Source organism: Mastigoproctus giganteus, chromosome 4, assembly GCF_048544385.1.
Source record: "Mastigoproctus giganteus isolate SK-2022 chromosome 4, ASM4854438v1, whole genome shotgun sequence".
NCBI classification, from domain to species: domain Eukaryota; kingdom Metazoa; phylum Arthropoda; class Arachnida; order Uropygi; family Thelyphonidae; genus Mastigoproctus; species Mastigoproctus giganteus.
Genome location: NC_143578.1, coordinates 232,145,751 through 232,158,763, shown reverse-complemented (window position 1 = coordinate 232,158,763; position 13,013 = coordinate 232,145,751).

Below are 13,013 nucleotides of genomic sequence, written 5' to 3'. Positions count from 1 at the left end.
GCTGCAAAACCTTGCTTTCTTGCATAATTTTCCACTACTAGCACTACCACCAAACTTCTTAAGAGGTAAAGTTGAATAGAGTTTGTGTTTTTCTCAGCCCAATCGGATAATCAGATCACCCTTGCCTATTGACATGGGCAATAGTGATCTGATGGACTTGAAAAAAGGAATGATTGTCGAGTATGGGTTGAAGGGTTGTAGTATTATGGAAACAGCAAAGTGTGTGGGCTGGTTGAAAAATGCCATAGTTTAGATGTTCCAAGAGTGGAGGTACAGTGAACTGAGCAGCAGTCACCAGGCCAATGGCAGGTGCTCACATCTTATTGATGGTTGTGGTGAATTTATGCTGTCTTGTCCTGTGCAAGCCAATAGAGAGGAAAATGGCAGAATTGTTTACTGCTCGACTTTAACCAGGGGACAACCAGCAGCGTGTCCAAATGCAGAATCCATTGAACACTCTTCCATATGAGCCTCTGAAGTAGGCATCAATGCTTGTGGCAACCCATTGCCAACAATGCCTTAAGTTTGCATCTGAATAGTATCATTGGGCTATTGATAACTGGAAAAAAAATGCCTTTTCCAATGAATCACTTTCTGCTATTTAATGTGGACATTAGATTGAGGGCATGGCAAACAATCTGCACATAGAAATCACTCCAATGCCCTGGTCCAACAGAAAGCAGTAGGTGGCGACAGTCTTTTGGTGTGGGGCACGTTTTCCTTGGAATCTCTTTTTTTTTTTTTTTTTATGTGAACCCCAAACACGAGAGGTATTAGAACCTATAGTACTTAGTACCGTGCTTGGGTTTGAGGTTGAGAAGACGAAAGAAGATATTTGTTGACATTGGGCTTGAACTTCTGTAGATTGTAATTTTCAGGAAATACGTATGAAGGAAGGTTGTTCCAGAAAACGGCAGTTGAATGAATAAACGAGGAAGATGAAAAGTTGGTTCTGTGGGTTTGAAGTTGGACAGTAAATGGATGTTGGCTGGTGGCGGCACGTGTTCGGACTGTTTCGAAAGAGAGAGCGGGAATTATAGAAGCCAATTCAGAAGAACAGTGCCCATGGAAGTATCTGTAGAAGACGCATGCAGCAGAAACAGCAAGTCTATGAGACAGCGAGTGGAGAGGCTCTGTTAGAGATGAGTCATTAATTAACCTAACTGCCCTCTTCTGAATTGAATCAAGAAGCCTGAGAGAGGTTTTGGGGGCACCACCCCAGTTGTGGGAACAATATTCCATGGTAGGGCGGATTTGCGATTTACAGAGTGAGCAGCTGTTTGGAAGAAAAGTAACGCCGAGAGCGAAAGAGAAAACCAAGTTTTTTAGATGCAGAGGAAGCAATATTTGTAATGTGCTTGTGCCAAGAGAGATTAGAAGTCAGGGTAATCCCCAAAAGAGATATATCATTTTGCCTAGAAATCGGAGTGTCACTAAAGATAAGCATAGGAGTAGAAGAATCCTTTTTGCGAGATATAAGACAAGACTGAGTTTTAAGCTGTTTGGAAGAAAAGTAACGCCGAGAGCGAAAGAGAAAACCAAGTTTTTTAGATGCAGAGGAAGCAATATTTGTAATGTGCTTGTGCCAAGAGAGATTAGAAGTCAGGGTAATCCCCAAAAGAGATATATCATTTTGCCTAGAAATCGGAGTGTCACTAAAGATAAGCATAGGAGTAGAAGAATCCTTTTTGCGAGATATAAGACAAGACTGAGTTTTATAAGGGTTGAAATCAACTAAGTTGTCTTTGCCCCACTGGAGAATTACCTGAAGATCGGCATTTAAGGAATTGGTAGCAGATTTTCGAGAAGTTGAAGCTGATTGACCAGGACAAGGTTTCTCAAAATGGAAAGTTGAATGCAATGTGCTATCATCGGCTAAACTATGGATAGGATTTCCAGTCAATGGAAGAAGGTCATCGATATACAAGACGAAAAGAGTGGGGGAAAGAACTGAACCTTGGGGGACACCGGCATTAGTGGAGAAGTTAGAAGACAGAGAGCCATCTACCATCACCCTCAGTGAGCGATCAAAGAGAAAACTGGATAACCAATTACTAAAAACAGTTGACAAACCATAAGATGGAAGCTTGTTTAGAAGACCTTTATGCCAAACACGATCAAAAGCCTTTGAGATGTCAAGAGCAACTACTTGTGTTTCACCAAACCTTTCCATTGAATTAGTCCATAAATGAATTAGTCCATAAATGGGTAACATAAGCCAGAATATCTCCAGTGGATCGACACTGACGGAATCCATACTGGTGCACTGATGGAGTCCACATCCCTAGACTGCACTCTGAATGCTAAGAATTACTATCCAGTGTGGCTGATCCGGTTCATCCCCTTTATAGTGACTGTCTTCTTGGATAGCACAGATGTTTTCTGCAGGATAATGTGCCCTGTCACCATGGGCATTCCTGGGGTATGTGGCACCTCCTTTAAAATTTTCTTCATATGCGTATGTAAGTTTCAGGTTTTCAGGTATCCCTTGAATGTTGGCGCCCTGGTGCAGTGCACCCCTTGCACCCTCGGGACAGTCCACCCCTGCCTGTTCAGGAGTTGCTTGCTGAAAATGAGTGATTTCCAGGTGCTAACTTGGCAGCTCAATACATTGGATATGATATCCATAGAACATGTCTGTGGATATCATAACCAATCATAGATTGACAGAGCTGGCACTTGTATTCTTCACCACAGTATCACTGATGCACAGGACATAATCCTGGCAATGTGGTACAATACCTGCTGTAACATTCAGAGGCTCATATGGTATTGCTCCGGGGTTATGCCACCGCATATCCCCGGAGCAATATGGCCTTCGTTACTAATGCTCCTAAAAACCAAACAACAACCGTCTCCTCTCCCCCGGGGATAGGGGTATTAAAGATGAAGGAGGCTAGGGCGCCCTCTTCAAGTCGGCAAATGTCGTTTTTCAGCTATGCTGCGTTAAGTCTGTTTTCTTCAATGTCGAGTCGATTTCAGTCCAGTCGCTCATGGGGTAAGCCCCGTCCTTGTCTTTTTCACTTTCTTGTCTCAGGGTTTTTCTCTGTAGTAACTCCATCGGATGGTATTTTATGGTCTTGTACAGTTTAACTTGTGGTGGTCTTTCGTCAGACACGATTTATGGTAATTAGCAGTTTTCTCCTCTCGAAGAGGTCCTGCGCATATTGAGAAAGTATTCCTCTTCTGTGTCAATGAAGTGGGATTCCAGTCCTTTCGGAAGGTAGTGTATCTTCGTGATCAGGATGCCTCTGAGATCTTTGTATTTTGGGCAGTCGTAGACCAAGTGGTTCCAGTTCTCGACGTCCCCACACGTGCAGTTGGGGTCCTCAACACGGCCGAACCCGAGCAGCTTCTCCTTAAAGGGGCCATGACCAATAAGGAGCGAAGTCAAGTGCTTCCCCGGAGAGTACCAGGCCGGTTGCTTGGGGTATATTTTGCTGAGGTCGGGGAGGAATTTTCTTGTGATTTCTCCTTTTGTTGTATCTGTCGATCTTTGTTGCCACTCCCGAAGTAGGCAGGCTCCTGAAATGGCTCAACTGGCGGACTGGCAACCAATACACCATTTCTAGAGCTCAGTTCTACATAAATCTGGAAGTCACCCCATGGAAACAAAAGATTGTGGCCGCAAACCTTCTTACACTTGCCAGACTAATCACAAGACGACTCGACACCCCTGAAATTACTGATTTAATAAAAACTCCACGCATTGCCGGAAGGAATAAAATGGACCCAAGGCTCCCACTCACAATCAGCTTGAACAACCGGAAAGGATTGAGACGCATGTTCCCAGGAAACACGGTAGATTTGATGAACAATCTAGACATCGACCTTTATAGATTCTGCGAGCAGCATTCATACAGACGTCAAAAGCTAAAGGACACATATGCAAACGTAAACTTATGAGACGCCACGAAGGAAAATGCCACCACAATGCATCCCGTTAAAGATAGGTGAAAAGGAAAATAAAGTGAAGCCATCACTGGTCCTCTCTCTCTTACAATCTAATACTCCAAGGACGCCTGGCTGCACTATTACGTTCAAGATTGAAGAATTGAAGAGATACCACGTGCAACAACCGGTGAAGGACTGCCTCATTTCTCTATATTTTGTATTCCTCTCATGCTTTTGTAATTTATAGCAATTTTGAGAAAATAATGTCCTTTAATTTTTTCAATTATATAAAATAATAAACACTAAGTTCTGTACCTTTCGGGTTAAGCATACATGGGCCCCATGTAACCGCCAGGCACATGTCCCTGTCTTAACCTCTGTATGTAAATATCACCCCCCCCTAGCTTTCTGCTGTCCAGGGGGTGGCTCTTCGGCAGAGCAATAAACAGATTTAATAAATAAATAAATAAAAATATTATTATTTACAGCAGATGGTATATGTTGATTGTTTGTATGAATCTAAAAATATCTGACACGTGTTTCTTGTCACCTAAAAGATCTTTAAGGGTGATGTTTTGGTTTCCTAAATTCGGTGTCGGTCATTTTCATATGTTGGGCATTCTGTAAGTATATGTTTAACTGTTTGGACAGTCTACAATACTTTATAAATTGTAATTTTATAAGAGTTTTAAAGACTTTTATATACAATGTACATTTATAGACATGAATAACGAAAATTTTAATTTAACTTATTAATATACTAAAATAGTTCTTATAAAATCATTATTTAACTTGAGTAACCATTAATTATTTTCAATAATTAATGGGATACAATCTTCGATTAAATAACTCCGGCAGGTAGAAATTAATAAGAAAGTTTAATCTGTAATATGCACGTTTCCTTTCCATTATAGTTATTTTGTCTGCGCCTGTTTTGATATCAACCTTTGTCTTACAACCAGTAAGTGAAGACACAGTAAGGAAACACAGCTTTCTTAATTTTTCTCTTATTCTCACTTTTACGAATCTAACTTACACAGCCGCTTGGTCACTAAGAAGCACTGCCCTTGCCTCCACGTGGCGGGGCTGGTAACCTGGGAGAGGAAAGTACTATAGGGCTACAAGAGAAAGCCAGACCAAGTAGTGAAAGAGAAAACACAAAATCAAAGAGACAGAAGACAGATATGGACCCACCAAAAATACCAACATACATTGTCATACATGCGACAGGAGATCAGACATTAGGACGTATGTCTCCGTGTGTTCTTCAGAAAACTTTTGAGGGTCTAGTACGATCTCCCAAGTCAATTCGACGGCTGACATCCGGAGACATACGAGTGGAAACAGAAAATCCCAAACACTCCCAGAAGTTACTTTCAACAACAGTTTTTCGAAGAATGCCAGGAGTTGTACCACCATACAATACACTGAATTCTTCCAGACGGGTGATTTCAGAATGGGATCTCTTAAATCGGTCAGAGGAAGAGCTCACAGAAGAATTAAGAAGCCAAGGAGTTACAGGAGTGAAGAGAATTTATATCCGAACTGCCAAGTACGACAATACAAAGTCATACCAAATCCACTGGGTTGTTACAAATATCAGAAATTTGGACATTCGCAAATGACATGCAGAAATTCAGCAAGCTGTGCAAAATGTGATTCTAAAGAACACGAGACTACAGTTTGCTCTGCCAACATCTTCAAATGTTCAGACTGTAAAGGGGAACACCCAGCCTACTTAAAAACGTGTGAAAAATGGAAACAGGAGAAACTAATCCAGGACGATGCGGGTCCTAACAATATGCACCAATTTTGCTGAGACGGAGGGTGCTCCCGATTGGCGGGAAATGGTATTTGGAAATAAAAAGGTTCTCTCGACAGATGGCCTAATTTCAGAATTTAATTTTCAATTATATTTAAACCTTTTCGCTGGGGCGCAAACTGGGATTGTTGTGTATAACGGGCGTTAACGTTTCCTGCTGACTGTGCGGGTCCACCGTTAGCTTCGGGTTAGATGCAGTCTTTGAATGTATCGGTTGTGACAGTGAATTTTTGCGAATATTTTTAACGTTATGTGGCAATGCATTGTGGGTGATATATATATATATATATATATATATATTAACCTGACAGTTAAAAATTCCTTGCTGTGTCCTTCTGTTGTTGAGACCTGAAAATAAAAATTATCTGTATTCTTAAAGTTTTTTCTTCCAAAGTTGAAGGATTTAATCTTGGGAGCAACTAAACTTCAAGGTTTAGGCCCAAATGTATGTCGGATGAACTAATGAGTCAAGTGGCAGTGAAGAAAAATGCATTTGAGGGATATAAATTATCAGGAGACACAGAAGCGTGTTTTAGATATAAGCTGGTCTGTAATCAAGTTAAGAAGGAGATTAGACAGCAGATTACGAGAAATCTTTTGCAAAAAATGAGCAGTGCAGATAGGCTGCCAGAGCTGGTCATGGGGTGTTGTCAATTATATTCAGAAATTTACAAGTAGTGATAAAGAAGTAATTTTCCCTTTGTATAAGTCGAAGTTCCTTGTGCATTATGTTGATGGAAGGCTCAGAATTTGGCAAAAACAACATGAATCCATGGACCCTCAATGTCTGACGAATACTGTGCAAGGTTTGGGGGCAGTGTGTGGTGTGGGCAATATTTTCTTGGCACACGTTGGGTCCATTGATACCCATAGATTCACGGCTGAATGCCATATCGTACCTAAACATCGTTGCTGACCAAGTGCATCCGTTCGTGTGACAGTTTATCCTCAGTCAGATGGTTACTTCCAGCAGGATAATTCACCGGTGCACAAAGCCCGAATCACTATGGAATGATTACAGGAACATGATAATGACTTTTCTTTGCTGCATTGGCCCTCTCAGTCCACGAATCTCAATCCTATTGAACGTCTTTGGGATAGCTGGAAAGGATTCTTCGCTGCAGGCCTACACCACCGTCGAATCTCCAGGAACTGTGTGACACATTCATGTCTCATGGCTTGGATGCTGACACTCGCCATTTCATTTGGGTTACCCCCAGGCCAATGTGGGACAGAGCTGCAAAAAGCACGCTCTGCCATAGGGATCTCTTTACCTATGTTATTTTATTCCTACCACCTTGGGTGGTTGAATCTCCTTTCCCCCTGGGTGGCCCCAACCCCCTTTCGCGTGGTGGCTCATCCCACTACTCACCTTCAACTCATACCCTCCGAACCAGGATGAGAATCCTGAACCAGGGGTTCTCTTTCTCCTCTTTCAAATCGGATGTTTCAACTACGACCTCCCTCAGTTCTCCACCACATTTATCCTATCCTCTTCCTATCTTCCCATTATCTCCTTTACAATAAAAATTTCTTTTTTTTTTTGGGCTCTCCTTGGATGTCAAGGTTACCCCAGGGTTCGCCTCGAAATTTTCACGGTTATAAATGATTCTAGAACAAGGGGCCATAAATTCAAGTTACCGTGGGAGATGTTTAGACTGGATTGCAGGAAGTTTTCTTTTAGGCAGCGAGTTATAAATTACTGGAATAAGTTACCTGCTAAGGGTTTCCGAAAAGTAAGGCAACACTTTTTTTCTTAATAATGGTGAAAGGGGATGAGATGAAACACGCTCGACAGACAGACCCGTTAGTAACGGGTCTATCTGTCGAAAAAGACCTCCAGTGTGTTTGAACTTCGTATTACTAAACATCATCGAGAGAAAAAATGCGTTCTCCTTACTTTTCGGAAACCCCTCGCACATGGGTGCTAGAGGCTTACAGTTTGGGGAAATTCAAATGTCAACTGGATAATTACCTACGGGAGTAGGGAAACACTTAGGTTGGTAATTTCCTTTTCTCTTCTTTATTAATTATTATGTTCATATTTAAAAAATTTTATTCTTATCATTTTATTTTATTTATTTATATTTTGTTATTTTATTATTATTGTTAATAATTTTGTTATTTTATTATTATTGTTAATAATTTTGTTATTTTATTATTATTGTTAATAATTTTTTTTATTATTATTTTTTTTTTTTTTTTTTTTTTGTCTCCGCTCAGCTTCTTGAGTGGAAACTAAACTTTGTCTCCGCTCAGGAAGCTGAGGCGACCCTGAGAAAGATTAGCTATAGTTTTATGGGCAGACTGGCTACCTCCTAGCTGTGTTTGCGGCCACGTGGGGTCCCACCAGCGGCCCTGTGGCCAAACCCCAAGACACAAACAGAATCCAACACAATACTGCACATTCAGCACACGGCACTTTTCTGGCATTTACAGTGGTTCTGTGTATTTCTTCACAGTGTATATATGGCTCAGATGTGGGAAACCACAAGTGGAGCCCGACCCTAACACCATGAGACCTTTCTTTTTTTCATTTTAATGAAAAATAAATTATAGCAATATTCCGGCAGTGCTGAACCGTATAGCTCTCTTGCCAGAAGGGATAGCAACATATACAGGGGCAGGCTTTGATATCATTGCCTTAAAAATATAGAAATATCGAAAAGCGAAACCAATTGAATTAATAAATTGATTAATTAATTTGGTACAAAAGCTTATAGTTAGTGAATGGAAATTTACCGACTGTTCGCTTTTCTTAAGATTTTGTCTACTTTACTTCCTTATACATTTTCAAACACGAATCAACCAGCGTGAAAGAATTCTTCTCACTAGTCACTATGTTTTTTTTTTTATTTTATTTTCGAATATTATCAAACACCATTTCGAAAAAAATGATGAAACATATGGTTAATCTCCTTTCCGAATAACCATAGCATAATGGACCGAATAATAAAGAATGGAGACAATTCCTATCCACACCTATTACAAAACCATCTTGAAGTATGGACAACAAAGTAAGTCGATATTTTGTCTTTTCTATGGACACCAAAGAAGCAGTGATTGCAACTGTTCCAAATTTCTTCTTTATATTGTTTTGCAGCACTCAGGGCCATCAGGGTGAGAGTGAGAAAAGGTGAAAGTAAAGGATAATGAGATAAAAGTAGTAGCATAAAATGTAATGAACTAAAAAACATAAATCGAAATATAAAAGGGCAAAATTATAAAATCCGTTAATTATGGGTTGGTAGATATATTGAAAGGGACTTTATCGAGGGCTTGCCCCCTCAATATATCGGTCCATAATTAACGCAGCTATCTGTTTCTGTTGTCAACTGCCCGCATAAGAAGGTCCGAATAAGTAGGATGGTATAATAATAATATTATTATTATTAATAATATAGTACCAATGTATGTGAGGTAATTTTGAAGTATTATAATATAAGGGCCAAAAGCTGATAATAAGCAAATTTAGCTTAGTAGAATAAAGAATACAATAGAGCAAGAGTTCCATCCACTGTTGTTTTTATATTTTTTATCTATGTTGAATAGGCAGCACAGGCTAAAGGAAGGAGGACGGAAATAGGATATTGAATAGCAATAGTACCTCAATGCCCCTCGAATTGCTCTAATAGTCCATGAGGTATGAAAACAATGGGGTATATAGTATATAGCTAAAAGCACAGAAAAAGGAAGAATACAGATGTACGTGTGAAGAAACAGGGAGCATAACTTCCCGTCCCTTAAAGAAAGGGATCCTGGTTTATGGTTATAAGTACCATATCGTATAGGATGTAGGAGATATAGTTGAACTGAAAATAGGAAGCTGAAGATATAGTAAGGAATTAGCCTAATATAGATAGAAAGGACCAAATGGTTGATATGTTTATAACAAACACCTAGTGAAAATATATATTCCTTCCTATGACTCCATGGGTAGGAATAAATTTCTTTATATTTCTCTATATCTCTTTATATTCCTATTTGCTGTATGCTCTATTTTCCATCTGAGGACCATCTACCGTTCTTCATTTACGCCACCGCCAATTACATGTAAATTATAATTTGCTAGTTCTTCCACCCAGATTGCATTGGGCGTTACGGTTTCTTTTGTTTTTCAAGATTTATTATTATTACGATCGGTAGAATTATATTAATGACGGTGTACATTAATGGTCGGGCCAGGCGAATTCACTGATCTCAATCGATTTGAACATTTCCAATTCAGTGATCTCAATCCATCATCCGGACACTCGAGCTTTTCATCCAGCAAATCGACCGCAGAACAGAATTTTAGTGTTCCTCTAGAATTGATGAACGTTATCTTTTTATAGTTGTAGGTGTCCAGATATCAATGGAAGGGCAAGTGTATTATTATTATGAAAAGTGAGTTGAAATATTGAAACGTATCTATTGATAAAGAATAATAAATCAACAGAAATGATTATCTCAATTCTGCAGTCAGTCCTGCAACTTGTAAAACACATCTGAATCACATTAAAATTTCATCCATAATACATTTAATAAAAAATTACATGAGAAACAAAACTTAATACTGAACTATAACTGGGGATGAATATAATTTTAGAAAAAGAAAAAGGCAGAATAGTTGATGTGCATTCGCTTAGCGATGTACAAAACTGGATGTCGATGTGTAGCTTACGAATCCCGGAAAAAATATCCCCGGTTAGCGTCTAGGATGTTTCTCCCCACTTGACGATGTTTTTAAATCACCAACTCGTTTACCGATTTTAAAACAGCTGGATACGGGGAAAACACCCTAAATCAAATATCTCGGAATCATCATTGACAAAAATCTGTCTTTTCAGCCCCATCTAAAGTACATTAAACAAAAGATACGGAAATATTCTGCATTGGTTGCAAGAGTGACCAGGAGGAACTGGGGGCTAAACAAGCGGACCCTGTCCCTCTACTACAAATCTACCTTCATCCCGGTCATCACATACGCTTCACCAGTTTGGTACAAAAAGGTAACCACAGTGGTAAATAGAAGAACCTTGGACAGCATCCAGCGGTCAATAATTCTGACAATCACGCTAGCTGTCTGCACAGTCAGCACGCAAGCATTCCAGGTTCTGGCCGGAGTCCTCCCGCTGGACTTGGAAATCATCAGATGCGCCCTGACATATAATATGGCAAAATAAATACCGTGTACTATCCTGAACTTCACTTTGGATCTCGTCAACAACAGGAAGCTTGGAAAAACCAGACTGCTCATCCACCTCCGACAGGAATGGGAGGATCGGTGGACAGAATCCACTAAAGGGGAAATCACCAAGAAGTTCTACCCTAGCGTAAACAGAGTCTTTCCAAAACCCCCGAGTTGGTTCTACCCGGGGCTCAACGTCACCTTTCTGCTCACAGGGCACGGGCCACTTAATGCAAAACTATCTAGCTTCCGAATCACTGAGGATCCCCGTTGCCTCTGTGGCCACGAGGAGACTTGGCAACATCTCATGTATGACTGCGACCAGTATGAGGACCTGCGATGCAGGCTCACCACTGCTATCTCCTACTTCCCGCAGAACATGGAACAGCATCTTCTCGACTCGGAACAAGAATACAAAGCCTTTACCATTTTTGCACAGAAACTCTTTGCTAGAAGACGAGCAAACCACCATGCACAGCACCCAGAAACTGATGATGAATCCCAAAACTAGGACTAGAGAAAACCGGAATACACTAGAAAACTGTACCAAATAACTCACAACCACGAACATGACCATCATTTAGCCTTTTTGTGAAAGCTTGTTCACGAGGGAACTGACAACCAGGAAGACCTACGTCTGAACCAGAGGCAAAGTGACACAGGACTTGATATGAACTGGCTACAAATTATTTGCACTGGACCACTAACTGGATGACTAAACCAAATGACCAACGCACGAACTAAGAAAATGATATCACAGGACCCAATGCTACATCCTCATAACATGCACCATAGGCGACCTGAACAAGTTACATGACAAACCATAGGACAAGACCGCTCATGTATGACCCTGCGACTGGGATTTGACTCCTACATTGAAAAAGATCACCGAAGAAGATCCGGTTCAGGTTGCTTGGTCCCCCACGTGCTCACAACTGTCAATGCCTGATGGCGATCTGTACCGGACTCCCTTGCCTGGTACCATTACTCCCTTTCCCCTGGTGGGGAGGAGGAGACAGTCTTGTCTCCTCTCCACCCCTGCCAACCCTGATTCTTCTCCTGCTGGGGCTTGGGCCTGCCTCACTGAAACTCCTGGGGTCGCCTTCTCTATCGTCCCCATACGTCTGTCTTGATGACTTTTGAATTTTGATGCCACAGTTGTAAGAAAGATAGTAATATTTGTATTAGCAAAGGAAGCAAAGCTTATCTCTCAGCAGCAGAGTGAAATATATGTCATAGCATCTTTGCAGTTTATGAAATCAAGAATTGTCGCAGCCTTTAATGCAATCTGCTTTATAATTAGTACTGCATTATTAAGTTATTTAATTGTGTTGCTTCTACTGGACGTACAAATCTTTAGTCTTGCTTTTAATTTTATGACTTAAATTTTATATATAAATATATATAAGTTTGTATTAATATATTGAATAAAGCATGCATAAATGGATGTGAAAGTTTCACAAAGTGCCAGTAACTGGAAGGGTGAGGATAGTTGAAAAAGAAGTGTAGTAGAAATGTGAAAGAATGTTACGAATCTCATTAGTTCACTTGATAACCATTTAGGCCCAAACCCTGAACAATATTTCTTAATAGGTATGAACCTTTTAGTAGCATCCACGATTAATTCCTTGAATACTTCCCACTTAGAATTTACTGTTGGTAACATCGTCAGTTGATCCATCCCCCTGTACTGAATTTAAAAACTGTCGGAGACCACTGTACTCACCTTTACGGAAGCAAAACCCCCTTCCTTTACCCCTGATGGTAATTATATCTTTAAGTAAATCCCACATCAGTACACTGTGATCGCAGCCACCTGGGGTGGTTCCTTTATCTGCAAATTCTTAACCCTCTCTGGTTGCCTCTCGAACATGCAGAAAACAATCATCCAATAAATCCACAAAAGTCTGACTAGTGTGTGAGTGACCAACCCACAAGTTCCAGTCAATATCTGAGAAGTTAAAATCCCCCATTATAAGACATTCCGATTTACTAGCCCACTCTATTTCTCTGTACAATTGTTCATTGTACTCATTCGAGTCATTAGGCCTATAACACACTCCTACTCTTATTTTTGCTTTTGCAGTGCTTATGTCACACCAAACTGACTCAACAGAGCACTGTTCA